The 24,064-nt window shown below is 37.4% G+C and overlaps 1 long non-coding RNA gene across 3 annotated transcripts in view; it reads left to right on the top strand.

Moving 5' to 3' along the window:
- The first annotated feature begins 19 nt into the window (after window positions 1–19).
- The window catches only part of LOC103680212, a 73,206-nt gene continuing 49,161 nt past the window's right edge, over window positions 20–24,064 (top strand). The window contains exons 1-2 of one of the 3 annotated variants that reach the window (XR_573072.2): window positions 20–166; window positions 13,373–13,484. This is a non-coding gene — a long non-coding RNA (uncharacterized LOC103680212). Of the gene's footprint in view, window positions 167–10,706; window positions 10,772–13,372; window positions 13,485–24,064 lie in introns of those variants that run through there. The other 2 variants (XR_005834534.1, XR_573073.2) reach the window with 2 other exon arrangements.

Genomic DNA, 24,064 nt, shown 5'->3' with positions numbered 1-24,064 from the left:
CCTTCCTCCCTGCAGAGACTTGGGTGGCCTCAGCCCTTAGCCGTGGGCTCTGGGCCCCGTCCTACATCTCCCTCTCAAGGTGTGTTCTCTGGAGCTGTCTGGGCACCATCTTCGCGTCGGATTCCAGGATCCTTGGTGTAAATAGCAATTTTTGAAACTACTTGTGGTATGTATGTTGTTTGACAACGTCCTATTTCTTTTATTTGTGTAATTTAATAGTGGCAGACGCTAGAGGGAAACTGGGTGTTTTTTAAAATGTTATTTCATTTTATATTTTATTTTACTGTTTATTTTGGTTTTTATTTTCTTTATATATTGTATTTTTCCTTTATTCTTTTTTATTATAGTATATTTTATTTTACAGTGTATTTTTATTGTTTTATTCTTTTTTATTAAAGTTATTATTTTATTTTGATTTTCGTGGGTATATTTTTTGTTTTTTACTTAAAAAATTTTAATAGAAATGTAGTTTACCTAAAATATTATCGTAATTTCAAATGTGCGGCGTAGTGATTCGGCAATTATGTATATTTGGAATTGCTCACCTTGGAAGTGTAGTTAACCCTCTGTCACCATAGAAAGTTAATATTACATCATTGTTTATATTCTGTATGCCATAGTTTTCATTGTGGAGACGTATTTATTTTCTGACTGCAATTTCGCACCTCTTAATTCCCTTCAGCTATTTTGCCCATCCCCCACCCCTCCCTTCGGGAACCTCGTTTTTTCTCTCCATTTTTGATTGTGTTTATTTTGTTGATTTGTTTTTTAGATTCCACTTTTTAGCGAATTCGTGTGGTGTTTGTGTTTCTCTGTCTGAGATTTCGGGTAGATTTCGGGTAGCATTAATACCGTCTGGTTCCATCCAGGTTACCACTAATGGTAATCATTCTTTAGTATGGCTGAGTAAATATTCTGTTGTGCATATCTACCACATCTTTTATATCCAGTCATCCATGGATGGATGCCTCAATTGATTCCATATCTTTCCTATTGTAGATAATGCTGGAATCAACATTAGGGTGAATATATTTTTTAATGTTCATGTTTTTGTTTTTGTTTGGGTAAATACCCAGAAGTAGAATTATTGTATTGTATGATACGTGTATGTTTAGTTTTTTGAGGAAAGTCCATAGTGTTTCTCATAGCAGCTGCATCAATTTACGTTCCCACCAACATTGCAGAAGGGTTCCCTTTTCTACATATCATGTGCAACGTTTGTTTTTTTTTCTCTTTTCCACCCTGGGCATCCTGACTGGTGTCAGATAATATCGTGGTTTTGATTTGCATTTCCCTGATATTTAGTGATGTTGAGCATCTTTTTATGTGTCCATTGGCCATATGTAATTTTTTTTCAAAGAAAAATGTCTGTTTAGGTACTCTGCCCTGTTTTGATTCAATTTTTGTTTTGGTGTTGAGTTGTATGGGTTGATTATAAATTTTGAATATTATCCCCTTATCGGATATATGACTTGCAAATATTTTTCTCTATTCTTGAGGTTGCCTTTTTGGTTTTTTGGTGATTTCTATTGCTGTGCAAAAAAGCTTTTCAGTTTGGTGTAGTCCCATTTAATTATTTTTGCTTTTTTTCCCCTGTGCCTGAGGAGACCTAACCAGAAAAATACTGTTATGGCTGATGTCTGTAAATTCTCTGTGTTTTCTTTTAGGAGTTTTATGGTTTCAGATCTTACATTTTGGTCTATTTTATTTTATTTTATTTTATTTTATTTTATTTTATTTATTAAGTAGGCTCCATGTCCAGGCTAGAGCCGAACATGGGGCTTGAACTCCTGACACTGAGATGAAGACCTGAGCTGACATCAAGAGTCAGATGCTTAACCATCTGAAGCACACAGGCGCCCCTTACATTTTGGTCTTTTATTTATTTTCAGTTTATTTCCATGTATTGTGCAAGAAAATGATCCAGTTTCATTCTTTTGCATGTGGCTGTTAATTTTTCCAGCACCATTTATTGAAGAGACTGGTTTTTTTCTCTACTGTACATTCTTGTCTCCTTTGTCATAGATTAATTGACCATGTAAGCTTGGTTATATTTCTGAGCTGTTATGTTCTATTTTTTAAAGATTTTATTTATTTACTTGAGAGAGCGAGAGCACCCAAGTGCACGTGTGAGAGAGCTTGAACAGAGGAGAGGGGCAGAGGGAGAGGGAGAAGCAGACTCCCCGCTGAGCATGGAGCCTGAAGTATGACTAGATCCCAGGACTCTGAGATCACAACCTGAGCCAAAGGCAGCCACTTAACCAACTGAGGCACCTAGGCGCCCCTGGGCTGTTATGTTCTATTGATCTATGTATCTGTGTTTGTGCCTGTAGTACCATTCTGCTTTGATTACTATTGCTTTGTAGTATAGTTTGAAATTTGGTATTGTGATACCTCCAGATTTGTTCTTAAGGTTGCTTTGGCTATTCTGGTTCTTTTGTGGTTCCAAGGAAATTTTAGGTTTATTTGTTCTAATTCTGTGAATCCATTTGCAATGACATGGATGGAGCTAGGGCGTATAATGCTACATACTCATATGTGAAATTAAAGAAGCAAAACAAACGAGCAAAGGAAAAAAAAGAGAGAGAGACAAACCAAGAAATAGACTCTTAAATATAAAGAACAAACTGATGGTTACCAGAGGGTAGGTGGGTGGAGGGATGGGTGAAATAGGTGATGGGGATTAAGGAGTGCACTTGTCTTGATGAGCGCTGGGTGATGTATGGAGTTGTTTAGTTACTATATTGTGTACATGAAATTAATATAACACTGTTTGTTAACTATAGTGGAATTAAAATAAAGCTTAACAGAAAAACAAAAAAAACACCCCACCGTAAGTATTTTCTTAGGGTTGGTATTAAACCTGTGGGTTGCTTTGTGTATTATAGACATTTTAACAATATTCATTCTTCCAATCTATAATCATAGTATATATATCTTTTTTTTTTAAAGATTTTATTTATTTATTCGACAGAGAGAGACAGCCAGCGAGAGAGGGAACACAAGCAGGGGGAGTGGGAGAGGAAGAAGCAGGCTCATAGCAGAAGAGCCTGATGTGGGGCTCGATCCCATAACGCTGGGATCACGCCCTGAGCCGAAGGCAGACGCTTAACGACTACACCACCCAGGCGCCCCCATAGTATATATATCTTTCTATTTATTTGTTTCACCTTCAATTTCTTTTTTCATTAACAATTATTTTTTTACGTTTTGCTTAATTTGAAATAGTTGACATACAATATTACTAGTTTTAGGTATACAACTTAGTGATTGGAGAATTCTCTATATAATGCATTTTGCGATTTTCATCATACATGTAGTTACCTTCTGTCACCATACAACATTATAATATTATTGACTATATTTTCTGTTATACCTTTCATCTCTGTTACATTTATTTTATTTTATTTTTTGAAGATTTATGTATTGGAAAGTGAGAGTGAGTGGGAGGAAGGGCAGAGGGAGAGAATCTTTAAGCAGACTCCCTGCGGAGGGCAGAGCCTATTGTGGGGTTCAGTGCTCGATCTCACAACCCATGAGATCATGACTTGAACTGAAACCCAAGAGTCTGGCACTTAACCCACTGAGCCACCCAGGCACCCCTGTGACATTTATTTGATAAGTGGTAGTTTATTACTCTTAATTCCCTTCACCTATTTTGCCTATTCCATCCCTTACCCCCTTTCCTCTGGCAGCCACCAGTTTGTTCTCTGTTTATGAGTTTGTTTCGGTTTTTTGTTTGTTTATGAATTTGTTTTGTTTTTTTTAGAATCCACATACAGGTGAAATCATTTGTTATTTGTCCTCTCCATTTGATTTATCTTATGCGGCATAATACTCTCTAGGTCCATCTGTGGTTTTGTGAATGGGAAGATTTCATTCTTTTTTATGGCTGAGTAATATTCCATTGCATGTGTATTTCACATCTTTTTTGTTTTATCAATGGACTCAGGTTTCTTCAATGTCTGGGCTTTGTATATAATCCTGCAATAAACATAGGGGTACATATATCTTCTTGAATTAGTGTTTTTGCATTCTTTGGGTATATACCCAGTAATGGAATTACTGGATCATATGGTATTTTCTATTTTTAATTTTTTGAGGAACTTTTATAGTGTTTTCCACAGTGGTTACACCAATTTACATTTCCACAAACAGTGCACACAGGTTTCCTTTTCTCTACATCCTCACCAACAGTTGTTATTTCTTGACTTATATTTTAGTCATTCTCACTCATGTGAGGTGATATCTCATGTTGTTTTGATTTCCATTTCCCTGGTAACTAGTGATGTTAAGCATCTTTTAATGTATATTGACCATCTATATGTGTTTTTTGGACAAATGTGACGATTTGTATAACATTGTAATATAATTTGAAATCTGGAATTGTGGTATTTCCAGCTTTGTTCTTCTTTCTCAGGATTGCTTTGTCTATTCGGGGTCTTTCATAGTTCCATACAAATTTTAGGATCATTTGTTCTAAATCTGTGAAAAATATTATTGGTATTTTGATAAGCATTGCATTGAATTTGTAGATTGGTTTGGTTAGTATGGACATTTTAACAATATTAATTCTTCTAATCAATGTGGAGGGTATATCTTACCATTTATTTATATTGTGTTCAGTTTTTTTTTAAAGATTTTATTTATTTATTTGACAGAGAGAGAGAGACAGCCAGCGAGAGAGGGAACACAAGCAGGGGTAGTGGGAGAGGAAGAAGCATGCTCCCAGTGGAGGAGCCTGATGTGGGGCTCAATCCCAGGACCCTGGGATCACGCCCTGAGCCAAAGGCAGATGCTTAACGACTGAGCCACCCAGGCGCCCCTGTGTTCAGTTTTTTTATCAGTGTTTTATTGTTTTCAGATTACAGTCTTTCAACTTGGTTAAATTTATTCCTAAGCAATTTTTTCCGGTGCAATTGTAAATGGGATTGTTTTCCTAATTTTTTTCCTGATATTTTGTCGTTATTGTGTCGAAACACAACAGATTTCTGTATATTGATTTTATATCTTACATGTTTACTGAATTTATTAATTCTAGTATTTTTTGGTGGTCTTTAGGGTTTTTTATATATAGTATACTACATAGTGTATAGTATTATGTCATCTGCAAATAGTGATAGTTTTAATTCTTCCTTACCAATTTGGATGCCATTTATGTATTCTTCTTGTCTGCTTTCTGTGGTTAGTCCTTCCAGTATTGTATTGAAATAAAAGAACCCTTGCCTTCCTAATCTTAGAAGAAAACCTCTCAGCTTTTTAACATTGAGTATGATGTTTGTTGTTTGTCATGTATGGTCTTTATTTTTTTAAGGTATGTTCCTTCTATATCTACTTTGTTGAGAGTGCTTCTCATGAATAGATGCTCAATTTTGTGAAATTTTTTTTCTGCATCTGTTGAGATGATTATACGATTTTTATATTTCATTTCTTAATGTGGTGTATCTCAAGGATTGATCTGGAGATACTGAATCATCCTTGCATCCCTGGAATAAATATCACTGGATCATGGTGAATGGTCCTCTTAATGTACTATTGAACTAATTTTGCAAATATTTTATTGAGGATTTTTGCATGTATGTTCATCAGGGTTATTGACTTGTAATTTTCTTTTATTGTAGTGTCTTTGTCTGCTTTGATATCAGGGTAATGCTAGCCTTGTAAAATCAATTCAGAAGCATTTTTTCCTCTTCTCTATTCAAGAAGGATAGGTATTAATTCTTCTTTGAATGTTTGGTAGAATTTAAAGTGTTGCCTTCAGGGTGCCTGATTAGCTCAGTTGGAGGAGTGTGCAACTCTTGATATCAGATCGTTAGTTCAAGCCCCACATTGGGTGTAGAGATTACTTAAATAAATAAATCAATAAATCCTGAAAAAAATAAAGTGTTGCCTTCATAAATAAAAATTTAAAACAAATCACTACGCAGATATTTGCAACCTATATAATAAAAAAGATTTACATTCCTAATATATAAAGAATCCTACATATTGATAGGAAAAAGACAACCTAATAGAAGAGGGGCAAAATATATGAATAGATACTACACCAAAGAAGCAAAAATAGCCAATAAACATTTGAAACTATGTGTAGCTTCATTATTCATCAGGCAAATGCAAAGAAACACAGATCACCTGTCAGATTGGCAAAATTTTTGAAAATTAATAATATTCCATGTCAGCGTATTGGAGAAAGAACATTTTCCTATACTGTTGGTACAACATTTTTGGAGGATAGTTTGTATATTTTTTAATGGGTGATTGTAGGTTTCTAATTATTGTGGTATTTATATTCCATTGAGTACCTTTTTTTAAAGATATAATATTAACCAATTATTTATTTACTTATTATTTGAATTAGGCTCCACACCCAACATGGGGCTTGAACTCACTACCCCCAGAGTCATGTGCTGTACTGACTGAACCAGCCGGGTGCCCCTGGTTCTGGATTTATGTTTGTTGGGAGGTTTTTTTTTTTTTTTTTTAAGATTCTATTTATTTGAGAGAGAGAGAGAACAAGCTGGGGGGAGGAGCAGAGGGAGAGGGAGAAGCAGACTCCGTGCTGAGCAGGGAGCTTGACATGGGGCCGGATCCCAGGACCCTGAGTGATATTAACTGACTGAGCCACCCAGATGCCCCTTGTTGTGAGTTTTTTGACTACTGATTCAATTCCATTATACTAATTGGTATGTTGAGATTTTCTGTTTCTTTCTGGTTGATTCTCAGAATATTGTCTATCTTTAGGAATTTTCGTATTTTCCCCTAATTTGTCTAATTTATTGACAAATAATTTTTCATAGTAGTCTCATAATCTTTTGTATTTCTGTGGTATTAGTTGTAACTTCTTTTTCATTTCTTTTTTTTTTAAGATTTTATTTATTTATTTGACAGAGAGACAGCCAGCAGGAGAGGGAACACAAGCAGGGGGAGTGGGAGAGGAAGAAGCAGGCTCCCAGTGGAGTAGGGAGCCCGATGCAGGGCTCAATCCCAGGACCCTGGGATCACGCCCTGAGCCAAAGGCAGACGCTTAACGACTGAGCCACCCAGGCGCCCCTTTTTCATTTCTGATTTTATGTATTTGAGCCCTCCTTTTTTTCTTGATGAGACTGGCTAAAAGTTTATCAATTTTGTTAATCTTTTCAAAGCATCAGTTCCTAATTTCCTTGATCTATTTAATATCGTGTTTTTGGTCTCTATTTCATTTATTTCCACTCTTTATTATTTCATTCATTCTGCTAAATTTGGGCTTCATTTTCTCTTCTTTTACAAGCTCCTTTAGGTGTAAGGTTAGACTGAGATTTTTTTGTTTCTTGAGGTAGGCCTGTATTGCCATAATCTTCCTCTTAGAACCACTTTGCTCCAGCCCATAGATTTTCAAATGTCATGTTTTCAGTTTCATTTGTCTCCAATTATTTTTTAGATTTCCTCTTTGATTTCTTCTTTGACCTATTTGTAGTTTAGTAGCATGTTGTTTAGCTTCCACGTGTTTTTTTGTTTTTCTGGTAATTTTTTTTGGTACTGATTTGTAGTTTCATAATGTTGTGGGCAGAAAAGATGCTTGCTTTGATTTCAGTCTCCTAAAATTTATTGAAATTGTGGCCTAACACGAGATCTGTCCTGGAGAATATTCCATGTACACTTGAAAAGTATGTGAATTCTGCTGTTTTTGAATGGATTATTCTGTATATCTCTGTTAAGTCAAGTCCATCTTGCCTTATGTGTCATTGAAAGTCACTGTTTCATTGTCAATTTTCTGTCTCGATGATCTATCCATTGATGTAAGTGGGGTGTTAAAGAGTTCTATTATTGTTGGCTGTCTATTTCTCCCTTTATGTCTCTTAATGTTTGCTTTATATAATTAGGTGCTCCTATATTAGGTGTATAGATATTTACAAATGTTACATCTTTCTGTTGGATTTATGCCTTTATATTATGTAATGCCTTTCTCGCTTAGTACAGTCTTTGTTTTATTTATTTATTTATTTATTTATTTATTTATTTATTTAAATTCCAGTATAGTTTAAGGTGTATAATATAGTGATCCAACAATTCTATACATTACTCAGTGCTCTTCATGGTAAGTGTACTCTTAATCCCCTTCCCCTGTTTCACCCATCCCCCCCACCCACCTCCCCCTCTGGTAACCATCAGTTTGTCTCTATAGGTAAGAGTCTTTTTTTTTGGATTATCTCTGTTTTTCATTGTTCATTTGTTTTGTTTCTTAAATTCCACATATGAATAAAATCATATGGTATTTGTCTTCCTCTTAATGATTTAGTTCATTTAGCATTAGATCCATCCATATTGTCGCAAAATGGCAAGATTTCATTCTTTTTCATGGCTAAGTAATATTATATTGTATACATACACCACTTCTTTTATGTATATATATATTTTATATGTATTTATATATATGTTTTTAAGCCATCTCTACACCCAGTGTGGGGCTTGAACTCATGTGCTGGAGATCACGAGTCACATGCTCTACCCACTGAGCCAGCCAGGCACCTAGATACCACTTTCTTCTTTTGTTTTTTGTTTTTTTTTTTTAAAGATTTTATTTATTTATTCAACAGAGATAGAGACAGCCAGCGAGAGAGGGAATGCAAGCAGGGGGAGTGGGAGAGGAAGAAGCAGGCTCATAGCAGAGGAGCCTGATGTGGGGCTCGATCCCATGACGCTGGGATCACGCCCTGAGCCGAAGGCAGATGCTTAACCGCTGTGCCACCCAGGCGCCCCTAGACACCACTTCTTCTTAATCCATTCATCCATTAATGGACACTTGGGCTGCTTCCGTAATTTGACTATTGTGAATATTGCTGTAATAAACAAAGGAGTGTGCATATCCTTTCAAATTAGTATTTTTATATTCTTTGGGTAAATACCCAGTAGTGGAATTACTGGAGCATATGGTAATTCTATTTTTAATTTTTGACGAACCTTCCTACTGTTTCCTACAGTGGCTGTAGCAGTTTGCATTCCCATCAACAGTGCACAGGGGTTCCTTTATCTCCACAACCTCACCAAAACTTGTCGTTTCTTTTGTTTTTGATGTCAGCCATTCTAACAGGTGTGAGGTGATAACTCCTCCTGGTTTTGATTTGCATTTCCTTGATATTTAGTAATGTTGAGCTACAGACTTTATTTTAACATCTGATTTGTCTGATATAATCATTGCTACCCAGGGTTTTTTTTTGTTGTTGTTTGTTTTTTGCTTCTATTTGCATAGAATATCTTTTTCTATCCCTTCACTTTCAGCCTGTGTGTGTCTTGAGGTCTACAGTGAGTCTCTTGTAGGCCGCATATAGATGGGTCATTTTTTTTTTTTTTTTAAAGATTTTATTTATTTATGTGACAGAGAGACAGCCAGCGAGAGAGGGAACAGAGCAGGCGAGTGAGAGAGGAAGAAGCAGGCTCCCAGCAGAGGAGCCCGATGTGGGACTCGATCCCGGAACGCCGGGATCACGCCCTAAGCGGAAGGCAGACGCTTTAACGACTGCGCTACCCAGGCGTCCCAATGGGTCATTTTTTTTTTAATCAATTCAGTCACCCTGTCTTTTTTTTTTACCATATGTCTTTTGATTGGAGCATTTACTTCATTCACATTTAGAGTGATTGATTGATATGTATGCTGTCTTGCTCATTGTTTTTATAGTTATCTTTTCTTTCTGTTCTTCCTCTGTTCCCTTGATGCTTAATGACTTTCTTTGTATTATGCTCAGGTTCCTTTACTTACTGTGTATCTATTACAGGTTTTTGGTTTGTGATTACCATGATGTTCATTTATAACTTTCCATGTATGTAGCAATGTATATTAAGATGGTAGTCACTTAAGTTTGAACACAGTCCAAAAGCACTGCAGTTGTACTCCCCCTTGCATGTTTTATGTAAATGATGTCATATTTTACGTTTTTATTTTGTGTATTCCTTGACTAAGTTTTTAGATATAATTGATTTTACTACTTTTGTTTTTTTAGCCTTCATACTACCTAAATAAATGATGGAACTCGTATCTTTATTGTGTGTTTGCTTTTACCAGTGAAATTTTTCCTTTCAAAATTTTCTTACTTCTAGTTATGGCCTTGTGTTTTCTCCTTAAATATGTCCATTTAACATTTCTTGTATAGTTGTCTGTGAGACTCTTTCTTTCTCCTTTAATCCTGAATAACTTTGCTAGTAGAGTATTTTTGGTTGTAGAGTTTTTCCTTTCAGCACTTTAAATATATCATGCCATTCTCTTTTGGCCTGCAGGTTTTGCTGAAGAATTAGCTGGTAGCCTTACTGTTTTTCCCTTGCATAACTGCTTTTCTCTTGCTGCTTTGAGATTCTCTCATTATCTTTAATTTTTGACATTTTAATAATTGTGTTTCTTGGTGTGGACCACCTTGAGTTCATCTTGTTTGGGGCTGTCTGTGCTTCTTGAACCTTGATGTCTCTTTTCTTCCCCAGATTAAGGAAGCTTTCAGGTATTATTTCTTCAAATTAGTTTTCTGCCTTTCCTTCTTTTCCCCTTCTGGGACCCCCATTATGCAAATGTTATTATCCTTGATGTTGTCACAAAGGTACCTTAACCTATTCTCATTTTTAAAAAATATTTTATTTATTTTTTTGACAGAGAGAGAGAGAGCAGGAGAGCACAAGCAGGGGGAGCAGCAGAGGGAGAGGAAGAAGCAGGCTCCTGGCTGAGCAGGGAGCCTGATGTGGGGCACGATCCCAGGACCCTGGGATCACAACCTGAGCCAAAGGCAGACGCCTAACTGACTGAGCCACCCAGGTGCCCCAACCTGTTCTCAAAAATTGCTTCCTTTCAGCTGCTCCACATGGTTGCTTTCTGTTACCCAGTCTTCCAGCTTGCTGATCCATTCTTCTGCATCCTCTCATTTGCTGCTTATGCCCTCTATAGTATATTTTTCACTTCAGTTATTGCTTTCTTCAGCCCTGATTGGTTCTTTTATATATTTTTTATCTCTTTGTTATATTTCTCTCTGAGTTCATCCATTGTTCTCTCAAGCCCAGTGAGTGTCTTTATGACCATCACTTTGAACTCTTCGTCAGGTGGATTGCTTATCTTTGTTTCACTTAGGTCTTTTTCTGTGATTTTTTTCATATTCTTTCTTTCAGAACATATTCTTCTGTCCACTCATTTTGTCTTACTCTTTGTGTCTCTTTCTGTGTATTAAATAAGTCAGCTCTGTGTGTCTCCGGCTCTTGAAAGTAGTGGCCTTAAGTGGAGGGCATCTGGTGATGCCCTTTAGTGCAATCTCTCCTGGTCACCAAAATCACTGTACTCCAGAGCTGTCCCTGGTGTGGGCTTCGTGCACCTTCTTGTTGTGGCTGAGCCACATTGCTGCGTTTGCATTTGGGCTGGGGGGTCGGGCTGGCCCTCAGCTTGGCTGGCTGCAATTTTTGTAGTCTTTTTATAAAATATTCAGTTCTTTCCTGCACTGCAAGTCTTTTTAAAGGTAAGCTTTTTTGTTGAGGGGGAGAATAATCCACCTCAGACTGTGTCACTTTTGCATGTGGATCATTTGGAGCTGAAGACTTGGGGCCCAGCAGACAAAGGAAGAGCTTTCTTATTTGTTTTTCTTCTGTTCATCTGTGTTATGTAATTTAATTATTAGAGCAGCTGAAAAACCTAGAAGGGAAGAAGGGAAAAGCTTTCTGCCCTTACTATACTTATCCAAAAATATGTTTCTTTTTAATCTGTAATTCAGATTTAACTCAGGTCATGTATTTAATTTTTTTTCTTTTTAAAAATTTGTTATGGAAGTATAGTTGACATACAATGTTATATTAGTTTCAGGAGTACCACATAGTGATTTGACAATTCTCTACATTATTCAGTGCTCACTTTGATAAGTGTCATCACCATTTGTCACCATACGTTATTACAGTATGATTGACTGTGTTCCCTATGCTGTACTTTTCATCTCTGTGACTGATTTATTTTATAACTGGAAGTTGGTAATTTTTAATCCCCTTCATGTATTTTGACTATCCCCAACCTTTCCCTCTGGCAACCACCAGTTTGTTCTCTGTATTTAATAGTTTATTCCTTTCATTTGTTCATTTGTTTTTTTATATTCCACATATAATGAAATCACATGGTATTCATCTTTCTATGTGACTTATTTCACCTAACGTAATGATACCCTCTAGGTCCATCCATGTCATTGCAAATGTCAAGACTTCATTCTTTCTCATGGCTGAGTACTGTTCCATATATATACCACATCTTCTTTATCCATTTATATATGGATGGGCAGTTGGGTTGTTTCCATATCTTGGCTATTATAAATAATGCTGCAATACACATAGGGGTACATATATCTTTTCTAGTTAGTATTTTTGTTTTCTTTGGGTGAATACCCACTAGTGGAATTATTGGATCATATGGTATTTGTATTTTTAATTTTTCAAGGGATCTCCATACTGCTTTTCACAGTGGTTGCATCAGTTTACATTTCCATGAACAAAACATGAGAGTTTCCTTTTCTCCACATCCTTACACTTGTTGTTTCTTGCTTTTTTGATATTAGTTGGGCTATATATTTCTATTTGTTTGATCTTATAAATGAAAGGATTAAAAATTTGCCACCCCAAAAATGTGTCTTTAGCATGTGAATTATTATAGTATGATTATTTTTTTAAAGATTTTATTTATTTGACAGAGAGAGAGCATTCACTGCACAAGCAGAGGGAGCGGCAGAGGCAGAGGGAGATGCAGGCTCCCCACTGAACAGGGAGCCCAATGCGGGGCTTGATCCCAGGACTCTGGGATCATGACCTGAGGTGAAGGCAGATGCTTAACTGATTAAGCCACTCAGGCGCCCCTAGTCTGATTATTTCTATGAAATATAAAGCACAGGAAGAATCTTTGACCTTTCTTTTAACTGCCTAAAAGAATTTAGGTAGAGGACCTGCTCTAAGACAGGAATGTCACCATAGGTAATTACAGTATAATGTGAACTAATTATGATAGCTAGGGAGGAATCTAGTAAGGCCTGTTTGTTTAAAGTCCTGTCATGTCCCATTGTTTCTGTATGGCCCAGCAAGCATTTCTTTCATAAGCATTTAGTCTTTTTCATCCTCCTGTGAATTGCTCTCTTTTCCTTTGAAATTCCTAACCCATGCCTGTGTTCCTTAGTCCAGAATGACATATTTACTTCATTTTGCCTGACTGTGTTTGGATACTCAGTTTATGTGGATTCCTTGTAGGTACACAGTTTTGATTTTCTTCTGTTAATCTGTCTCATGTTAGTTTAGTCCTTAGACCATCCAGAAGAATCTTGAAGGGTGGACGAAATTTTTACTCCCGAACAGTTGTTGTGGATGGCAGGACAAATTTTAACTGGATGAACATTGCTCTCCCCAGAGCTGCTGCAGCTGTGAGGTTCTGGGACTTCTGACAAGTTGGCATAAGTTATCAGTTCTTACAACATTAATCTGCTGGGTCTCCGCCTGAAGGTATAACGGAATCAAGAGTGGTAAGCGTCCTTTTCTTTATCTAAATTTAGGTTAGCAGGAAAAAATATTTGTGGAACTAGTTCCTTGGGTATAGGGACTTTGGTAATACTTTGTTTTGGAAAGCAACTTAATATTCAAAGACTGAGTTTGTCTTTGCTAATAATTTATTTAGAAGATGTTCACTGTGAGAATTTTACAGGCCAGTAGCACACAGGACAATGTCTCTTCATAAGCCAGTAAAAAAATAATGTACTCTAAATTTATGATAGCTTAATCACACTATTGTTCCAGGGAAGGAGAAGTGAAAGGAATAAAGTTCAAACTTAATTGAGGTGTACCTTTAAAGGAGTTGGTACTCAGGAGAGACTGCTTAGCCATCTGAAAGGTGAGGCCCACCCACGAGTACAAAAGTAAAGGTCCCCTGTTGCTAGAGTGCTTTGCTAGGGATTGATGGCACCATTGTGATGGGCAAGAGGATTTTTATCTCAAGCTACTGCACAGCTTTCACCACTGCTTGTAGAAGATTCACTTTTACCAGGAACCAGGAGCTAATTGCCACAAGGTCTTCAGAGAGCTATTTTAGATCAGCAAAATGTTGCCTATCTAAGACCAAATACTTAAATTGTCCTCAGCAATGCAGTATTGACTGTCAAAATGTCCCCTTGCCATACTTACTTCCTTATATTCTGTTTTTACTGATATGCCCCCAGTGGGGCCCCCCCGGCAGCTGAGCTGTTGAGTTCTTAACAGTGAGAACAGATGACGGGACAATATCCTAACACAAATTACTTCATTCTTATATCAAAATAACTTTATTTCTAAAAACCTTCTTTATCATAAACAAATGGATTTGAAAATACATCATAACAATACACAACAATCCAATTTGTAATTTCAAATCACTCACACACTAATTAATCCTAAGGGCCTAATGCCCTGTACAAAGCTAAGTTCACAAAAATATCAATCCGCCCTCTGATTCTACATCACTTACAACCTTAATCACATGCAGTCATTTTGGGGGAGCATTTTTCCTTTGCTGCACATTCTTTTACACCATTGTTTAATGACCAGTTTAAGCAACCATATTCCTAATATTCGTAGCAAAAGCATAATAAAGACCTCCTTAATGTGCTACTATATCCAGTTGCCAAATGACAACAAATTAAGCTTTTTAACCCATTCAAGTTAAACTTTGTTGAGAATTGTATTTCCATCTATAAGCCATTTTTTAAAAAAGATTTTATTTATTTCTTTGAGAGAGAGAGAGAGTGCGTGCGAGAGAGCACAAGCAGGAGGAGTGGCAGAGGCAGATGTAGAAGCAGGCTCCTGAAATCGGGGAAGGAACCGAGATGCCCTTCAACAGATGGCTGGATTAAGAAGCTGTGGTCCATATATACAATGGAATATTACTCAGCTATCAGAAAGAACGAGTTCTCAACATTTGCTGCAACATGGACGGCACTGGAGGAGATAATGCTAAGTGAAATAAGCAGAGAAAGTCAATTATCATATGATTTCTCTCATCTATGGAACATAAGAACTGGGAAGATCGGTAGGGGAAGAAAGGGATAAAGAAAGGGGGTGATCAGAAGGGGGAATGAAGCATGAGAGACTATGGACTATGAGAAACAAACTGGGGGCCTCAGAGGGGAGGGGGGTGGGGGAATGGGATAGACTGGTGATGGGTAGTAAGGAGGGCACGTATTGCATGATGCACTGGGTGTTATACGCAACTAATGAATCCTCGAACTTTACATCGGAAATCGGGGATGTACTGTATGGTGACTAACATAATATAATAAAAAAAATTAAAAAAAAAAGAAAAAGGAGCAGGCTCCTGGCCGAGCAGGGAGCCCGATGCAGGGCTGGATCTCGGGACCCTGGGGTCATGACCCGAGCTGAAGGCAGACACTTAACCAACTGAGCCACCCAGGCACCCCCATAAGCCATTTTTATAAGGTTTCAGGGGGTATAAGCACATATGGTACATTGTATAATATCAAGCACAGATATGATTGCCATAATATCAGAATTCAAGGCTGTCATAACTTTAGGAATAGAATTTTTTTGTCCTCTTTTCAATTCCAGCTGAGTTATTCTAACTTTATTAGTCTTATCTACCATGTTTGTTTATTTAAGTTTCTGTTATATGATTTAAATTGACTAAACTTATTGTGAGAGTTTCAATGTGAAATATTTCTCTGGTTATTTTACTTTTTTATTTCATTAAAGTTTTTATTTTAATTCCAGTTAGTTAACATACAGTGTTATATTAATTTCAGATGTACAATGTAGTGATTCAACAATTACATACATCACCCAGTGCTCATCATGACAAGTGTATTCCTTAACTCCATCACCTGTTTAACCCATTCTCCCTCCCCCCACCTCCCCTCTGGTAGCCATCGGTTTGTTCTCTATATTTACATACGAGTCTGTTTCTTGGTTTGTATTTGTCTTTTTTCCCCTTTGCTCACTTGTTTTGTTTCTTAAATTTCACATGACCGAAATCACATGGTAGTTGTCTTTCTCTGACTGTCGTATTTTGCTTAGTGTCATACTCCCTAGCTTTATCCAAGATTTAATTCTTTTTATGGCTGAATAATATTGCATTGTGTATATATACCACATCTTCTTTATCTATTCTTCAAACGATGGACAGTTGGGTTGCTTCCATAATTTGGCTATTGTAAATAATGCTGCTATAAACATAGGGGTGCATGTATCCGTTTGAATTAGTGTTTTTGTATTTTTGGGGTAAATACCCAGTAGTGCGATTGCCGGGTTGTAGGGCAGTTCTATTTTTAATTTTTGAGGAACCTTCATACTGTTTTCCACGGTGGCTACACAAGTTTGCTTTCCCACCTATAGTCCACAAAGGTTCCTTTTTCTCCACATCCTTGCCAACACCTGTTGTTTCTTGTGTAGTTGATTTTAGCCATTCTGACAGGTGTGAGGTAATATCTCACTGTACTTTTGATTTGCATTTCCCTAATGGTGAGTGATTTTGAGCATCTTTTCATGTGCCTGATGACTGTATGTCTTCTTTGGAAGAAAATGTCTGTTCATGTCTTCTGCCCATTTTTTAATTGGATTATTTGTTTTTTGGGTGTTGAGTTGTATCAGTTCTTTATATATTTTGGGCACTAGCCCTTTATCAGGTACATCATTTGTGAATATCCTCTCCCATTCCGTAGGTTCTCTTTTAGTTTTGTTGATTGTCTCCTTTGCTGTGGAGAACCTTTTTATTTTGATGCAGTCCCAGTAATTTTCCTTTTGTTTCCCTTGCCTCAAGAGACATACCTAGAAAAAAGGTGCTATGGCCAATATCAGAGTAGTTACTGTCTGTGTTCTCTTCCAGGATTTTTACGGTTTCAGGTCTCACATTTATGTATTTAATACATTTGAATTTATTTTTGTGCATGGTATAAGACAGTGGTCCAGTTTTGTTCTTTTGCATGTTGCTGTCCAGTTTTCCTAACACCATTTTGTGAAGAGATTGTCTTTTTCCCATTGTATATTCTTGCCTACTTTGTCATAGATTAATTGACCATAAAAGTATGGGTTTATTTCTGGCTTTTCTATTCTGTTCCATTGATTTTATGTCTGTTTTTATGCTAGTACCATAGATTTTCTTTCTTTTTTTTAAAAGATTTTATTTATTTTTTATTTGTGTGAGAGAGAGAGTGAGAGAGCAACAGGCAGAGGGAGAAGCAGGCTCCCCGCTGAGCAAGGAGCCCGATGTGGGACTCGATCCCAGGATCCTGGGATCAGGACCTGAGCTGAAAGCAGACACTTAACTGACTGAGCCACCCGGGTGTCCTGATGACTACAGCTTTGTAATATAATTTGAAATCTGGAATTGTGATGCCTCTAGCTTTTCTTTTTCTTTTTCTTTTATTTCTTTTTTTTTTTAGAGGGGAGGGGAGGGAGAGTGAGGCTCCTAAGCAGGTTCCGTGCCCAGCGTGGAGCCTGATGCAGGGCTCAATCTCACAACCCTGAAATCATGACCTGAGCCGAAATCAAGAGTCAGGCACTTAACTGACTGAGCCACCCAGGTGCCCCAAGATTTTATTTTTTTCAGTATTCTCTATACTCACCATGAGGCTTGAACTCACAACCCTGAGATCAAGAGTCACATGCTCTATTGACTAAGGCAACCAGATGCCCCTTTGGTTTTCTTTTTTAAGATTGCTTTGGCTATCAGGGTCTTTTGTGGTTCCATACAAATTCTAGGATTGTTTGTTCTAGTTACGTGGAAAATGCTGTTGGTATTTTGATAAGGATTGCATTAAATGTGTGGATTGCTTTGGGTAGTACAGACATTTTTTTACTCTAATTTTTTAATTTAAATTCAATTAATTAACAAATAATGTGTTATTAGTTTCAAAGTTAGAGTTCAGTGATTCATCAGTCTTATATAATAACCCAGTGCTTATTATATCACATGCCCTCCTTAACAGACATTCTTTAAAAAAGGATTTTATTTATTTATTTGAGAGAGAGAGAGCATGCACGAGAGGGCACGAGTTGAGGGGGGCAGAAGGAGAGGGAGAAGCAGACTCTTTGCTGAGCAGGGAGACGGATGTGGGGCTTGATCCCAGGACCCTGCGATCATGACTTGAGCTGAAGGCAGACACTTAACCAAGCCAGGTGCCCTAGACAGTTTCTTTTTTAAGTAGGCTCTATGCCCAACTTGGGGCTTTAACTCGTGGTCCTGAGATCAAGGGTCGCATGTTCTAACTGAGCCAGCCGGGCACTCCCTAATGTAGACATTTTAACAATATTTGTTCTTCCAATCCATGAGCATGGAATGTCTTTCCATTTCTTTGTTGTCTTGAATTTCCTTCATCAGTGTTGTGTAGTTTTTAGAGTACAGGTCTTTCACCTCTTTGGTTAGGTTATTACTAGGTGTCTTTTTATTTTTGTTGCAATTGTAAGTGGGATTGTTTTCTTTATTTCTCTTTCTGCTGCTTCATTATTGATGTATAGAAAGGCAACAGATTTCTGTACATTGATTTTGTATCCTGTGACTTTTCTCAATTCGTTTATCATTTCTAGCTGTTTCTTGGTAGAGTCTTTTGGGTTTTCTCTATATAGTATCATCATCTGCAAACAGTGAAAGTTTTACTTCTTCCTTACTGATTTGGATGCCTTTTACTTATTATTCTTGTCTGATTGCTGTCACTAGGACTATATTGAATAAAAGCGGTGAGAGTAGACATGCATGTTTTGCTCCTGACCTTAGATAAAAAAACTCTCAGTTTTTCTTATTAGGGATGATGTTAGTGGTGGGTTTTTCATATATGGTCTTTATTATGTTAAGGTATGTTCCCAGTAAACCTACTTTGTTGAGGGTTTTTATCATGAATGGATGTGATACTTTGTCCAGTGCTTTTTCTATGTCTCTTTAAATGGGCATATGGTTCATACCCTTTTTCTTATTGATATGATGTATCATCTTGACTGAATTGCATATATTGAACCGCCCTTGCAACCCAGGAATAAATCCCACTTTATCATAGTGAATGATTTTTTTAAGGTATTGTTAGATTCGGTTTGGTAGTACTTTGTTGAGAATTTTTGTATCTATATTTATCAGAGGAATTGGCTTGTAGTTCTCTTTTTAGTGGTGTCTTTATCTTGTTTTGGTATCAGGGTAATGCTGGGCTCATAGAAGGAATTTGGAAGTTTTCCTTCATCATGTGTTTTTTGGAATAGTTTGAGAAGAATAGGTATCAACTCTTTTTTTTTTTTAAGGTATCAACTCTTTTTTTTTTTTTTAAGGTATCAACTCTTTAAATGGTAGAATTTGCATATGAAGACGTCTGGTCCTGGAATTTTGTTTTTTGGGAGTTTTTGGATTAGTGATTGAATTTCTTTGCTGGTTATTGGTCTGTTCTTATTTTCTGTTTCTTCCTGTTTCAGTTTTGGTGGTTTATTTGTTTCCAGGTATTTATCCATTTCTTCTACGTTGTCCAATATGTTGGCATATAGTTTTTCATGATATTCTCTTACGGTCCTTTGTGTTTTTGTGGGGTTGGTTGTTATTTCTCCTTTCTCTTTTGTGATTTTATTTACTTGGGCCCCTTTTTTTCTTGATAAGTCCGGCTAGAGGTTTATCAGTTTTATTGACTTTTTTCCCCAAGAACTAACTCCTGGGGGTGCCTGCTTTGCTTGGTCAATCAAGCGTCTGACTCTTGGTTTTGGCTCAGGTCATGATTTCATGGGTCTTGAGATCAAGCCCTGCATCAGACTCCACACTCAGTGGGGAGTCTGCCTAAAGATTCTCTCCTTCTGCCCCTCCCCCTAGTCATTCTCTCTCTCTCAAATAAATGAATACATCTTTAAAAAAAGGGAAAAGACAAAAAAGAACCAGCTCCTGGTTTCATTGATCTGCTTTATTTTTTATTTTTTTTTAACTTCTGTATCATTTATTTTTGCTGGTTTCAGGTTTTGTATATTGTTTTCTAGCTCCTTTAGGTGTAAGTTTAGGGTGTTAATTTGAGATTTTTCTTGCTTCTTAAAAAAATACGTATTTTTAAAGATTTATGTATTTATTTGAGACGGGGGGGAGCGCACATGAACAGGCAGAGGGGTAGAGGGAAAGAATCTCAAACAGACTCCCCGCTGAGTGCACAGAGCCCAATGTGGGGCTTGATCCCACAACCCTGAGATCATGACTTGAGCCGAAATCAAGAGTCGGATGCTTAACCAACTGTGCCACACAGGTGCCCTTTTTCTTGCTTCTTGATGTAGGTTTGTATTGGTAAAAATGTCCCTCTTAAAACTGCTTTTGCTGTATCCTCAAGGTTTTGGACTATTGTGTTTTCATTTTCATTTGTTTTCATGTACTTTTTAATTTTCTTCCTTTATTTCCTGTTTATTGTTTAGTAGCATGTTATTTATTTATTTTACGTTTTATTTATTTATTTATTTATTTATTTATTTATTTATTTATTTTTAGTAATCTCCACACCCAGTGTGGAGTCAGGCTCACAACGCTGAGATCAAAAGTCACATGCTCTTCCGACTGAGCCAGCCAAGCTCCCCAGAAGCATGTTATCTAACCTCCATGTATTTGTGGGCTTTCCAGATTTTTTTCTTGTGGTTGACTTCTAGTTTCATAGTATGGTGGTCAGAAAGGTGCATGATATAATTTTGATCTTGAATTTGTTGAAGTTGTTTTGTGGCCTATATGTGATCTATTCTGGAGAATGTTAATTGTGTGCACTTGAAAAGGATGTATATTCTGCGTTTTAGGATGGAATATTTTGAATATATCTATTAAATTCATCTGGTCCAGTGTGTCACTCAAAGCCATTGTTTCCTTGTTCTGTTTAAGATGTTCTGTTTAGATGATCTGTCCATTGATGTAAGTGGGGTGTTAAAGTCTCCTATTATTGTTTTATTATTACCAATTTGTTCCTTTATATTTGTTATTAACAGTTTTATATATTTGTATGCTTCCATGTTGGGTGCATAAATATTTATAATTGTTATATCTTTTTGGATTGTCTCCTTTATGATTATATAGTGTCCTTCTTTGTCTTTTGTTACAGTCTTTGTTTTAAAGTCTATTTTGTCTTATATAAGTATCGCTACTCTTGCTTTCTTTTGACATCCGTTTGCATGATAGATGTTTCTCCATCTCCTTACTTTCAATCTTCAGGTGTCTTTAGGTCTACAGTGACTCTTTTATAAGCAACATATAGGTGGGTCTGGTTTTTGTTTTTGTTTTTACATGTGGCCTCTTCTCTCTTTAGTTTTGGAGTTTGTTCTGTCACTCTTCAGGTCGATTCCTAGGGTATTTAGGATGATTTGATAGTTATCTCATTGTGTTCGTGGGATGAGGTGAGCTTAAGGTCCTCCTACTCTGCTGCCATCTTCCTCTCTTCCTGATGTTGCTTATTAAGACTCTTTCCTAGATGGGTCGTGTTTTTTGTTTGTTTGTTTTTAAAGATTTTATTTATTTATTTATTGCGAGAGAAAGCAAGAGGATGAGTGGGGTAGGGGCAGAGGGGAGGGAGAGTGAGTATATCAAGCAGACTCTGTGTTGAGCGTGGATCCTGACATGAGGCTCAGTTTCACAATCTTGAGATCATGACCTGAGCCAAAACCAAGAGTCAGATGCTTAACTGACTGAGCCACCCAGGCACACCTGGGTCATGTATTCATTCTGTCACCCTATGTCTTTGAATAGAGCATTTAGTCCCTTTACATTCAAAGTAAGTGTTGATAGTTAAGTACTTATTGCCATTTTATTACTTGTTTTATGGTTACTTCTGAAGATTTTCTCTGATCCTTTCTTGTCTTTTTTCTTTTTCATGGTTTGCTGGTTTTCTTTAGTGATATATTTGAATTTCTTTCTCTTTATTCTTAGCATATTTATTAGTGGTTTTTGATTTGTGGTTGCCATTATGTTTATATATACTATTTTCTGCATATAGCAGCGTGTATTAAGTTGATGGTTATTTCAGTTTCAACCAGTTCTTTACTCCTCTCCTCCCCATGTTTTAGGTATATGATGTCATATTTTAAATCCTTTTATTTTGTGAGTTCCTTGACTGATATTTTTACAGAAATACTAATTTTTACTGCTTTTTTGTTTCTTACCTTCATAGTTTCATTTTTTTGGTCTTTCCTTTCCACTTGGAGAGTTCCCTTTAATATTTCTTGCACTAATGGTTTAGTGGTCATGAACTCCTTTAGTTTTTGTTTGGGAAAGTATCTCTATTTCTATTCTGAATGATTGTCTTGCTGGATAGAGTATTCTTGGTTGCAGATTTTTCCCATTCAGCATTTTGAATATATATCGTCCTACTGCCTTTTGGCCTGGAAAGTGTCTGCTAAAAAATCCCCTGATGGCCTTATGGGGTTTTCCTTGTATGTTACTGTTTTCTTTTGTCTTGCTCCTTTTAACATGTTTTCTTTATCAGTCTATTTTGCCAATTCAATTACAATGTCTTGTTTGTATCTGCTTTTGTTGATTTTGTTGGGAGTTCTCTGTGCTTCTTGGATTTGAATATCTGTTTCTCAGATTAGGGAAATTTTCAGCTATTATTTCTTTAAAAAGTTTTCTGCCCCTTTGTCTCTCTATTTTTATTTTATTTATTTATTAACATATTTATTTGAGAGAGTGAGAGAGAGAGCATGGGAGGGGGGAGGGTTAGAGGGAGAAGCAGACTCCCTGATGAGCGGGGAGTCCAGTGTGGGGCTTGATCCCAGGACTCTGGGATCATGACCTGAGCCACAGACATATGCTTAACCAACTGAGCTACCCAGACACCCCCCCCTTTAAAGATTTTGTTTTATTTTTTAAGTAATCTCAATACCCATTGTGGGGCTCAAATCTACAACCGCAAGATCAAGAGTCTCACGCTTCACCCAGTGAGCCAGCCAGGTGTCCATGCTCCCTTTTCTCTTTGTCTGTGACTCCTGTAATATGAATGTTAGTACATTTGATGGAATCACTGAGTTCCCTAAGTGTGTTCTTGTTTTGCATAATTCTTTTCTCTCTCCTGTATTTAGCTTGCTTACTGTCCATTATTCTGTCTTCTAAGTCATTAATTTGTTCTTCTCCTTCCAGCCTGCTGTTCATTGCATCAAGAATGTTTTAATCTTGTTTATTGCACTCTTCATCTCTGGTTCTTTTTTATGTCTGTGTTAAGTGTCTCACTGATGTCTTCTACTCTTTCTCAGGTCTGGTGTGTATCATTATTATCATCACTTTCAGTACTCCCTCGGCCATGTTACCTACATCTGTTTCACTTAGATGTCCAGCTGTGGCCTTGTCCTGTTCTTTCATTTGGGACAGATTTCTTTGTCTTCTCATTTTGTTTAGGTCTCTGTGCCTGTTTCTGTCTTAGGAAGGTCAGCTCCATCTCCTGTGTTTGAGGATAATGACCTTATGAAGAACAGGTCCTGTAGTGCCCTGCTATGTAGTGTCCCCCGTTCCCCAGGGCCTGGTGCTTCCAGAAGTGTCTCCAGCGTGTGCTGCATGTGCTCTGCTGTTTTGTCCTGGCTGCCTTATCCTTCAGGCCACTCATCTGCAGAGGCTCTTTGTTGTGGGCAGTGTTTGGTCCCTGGCCTGAATGTGGTGCATTTTAAGTAGGTGTGCGCTGGTCCGCTTGTGAAATGAGACCAGTCACTACTGCTACTGGAATTGAAGCTCCGCAGTACTCCCAGGTCAGGAGACATGGTGGTGGCAGGGGTTTGGGTCAGTCTTTTGGGGGTGGGGTCCCACCACGTTGGCACTGAGGAAACGTATCTGGAGAGGGTGGTTCCACCATGGTGTGGGGCGGGGAACTTGGTGTAAGCAAGTCAGCAAGTGTCAGCACTGCACTGGTTCCCGCATGTGGCTCTTCGTTTATGCTGAGGGGCAGGGGAGGGAAATGGCATGCGCCAGCTCCTTTGTTCCCAGAGGGATCTCTCCACGAGCGTTGCCTCTCTGCTGCCTCTCTGGGACTTGCCTCAAGAGGAGCAGATAACTTCCCCACTGTGTGCCCCAGGCACTCCTCAGATTGCTGTTTCTACACTGTGTGTGTGTGGGCTGTTTGCCCTGCCTTCTCTCCAAGAGCAGGGCAGTGTCCTCTGT

This window comes from Ursus maritimus (genome assembly GCF_017311325.1).
Source record: "Ursus maritimus isolate PB19 chromosome X unlocalized genomic scaffold, ASM1731132v1 scaffold_X1, whole genome shotgun sequence".
NCBI lineage: Eukaryota > Metazoa > Chordata > Mammalia > Carnivora > Ursidae > Ursus > Ursus maritimus.
Note: the sequence above shows the minus strand (reverse complement) of the source record. Positions and strands in the feature narration are given on the sequence as shown.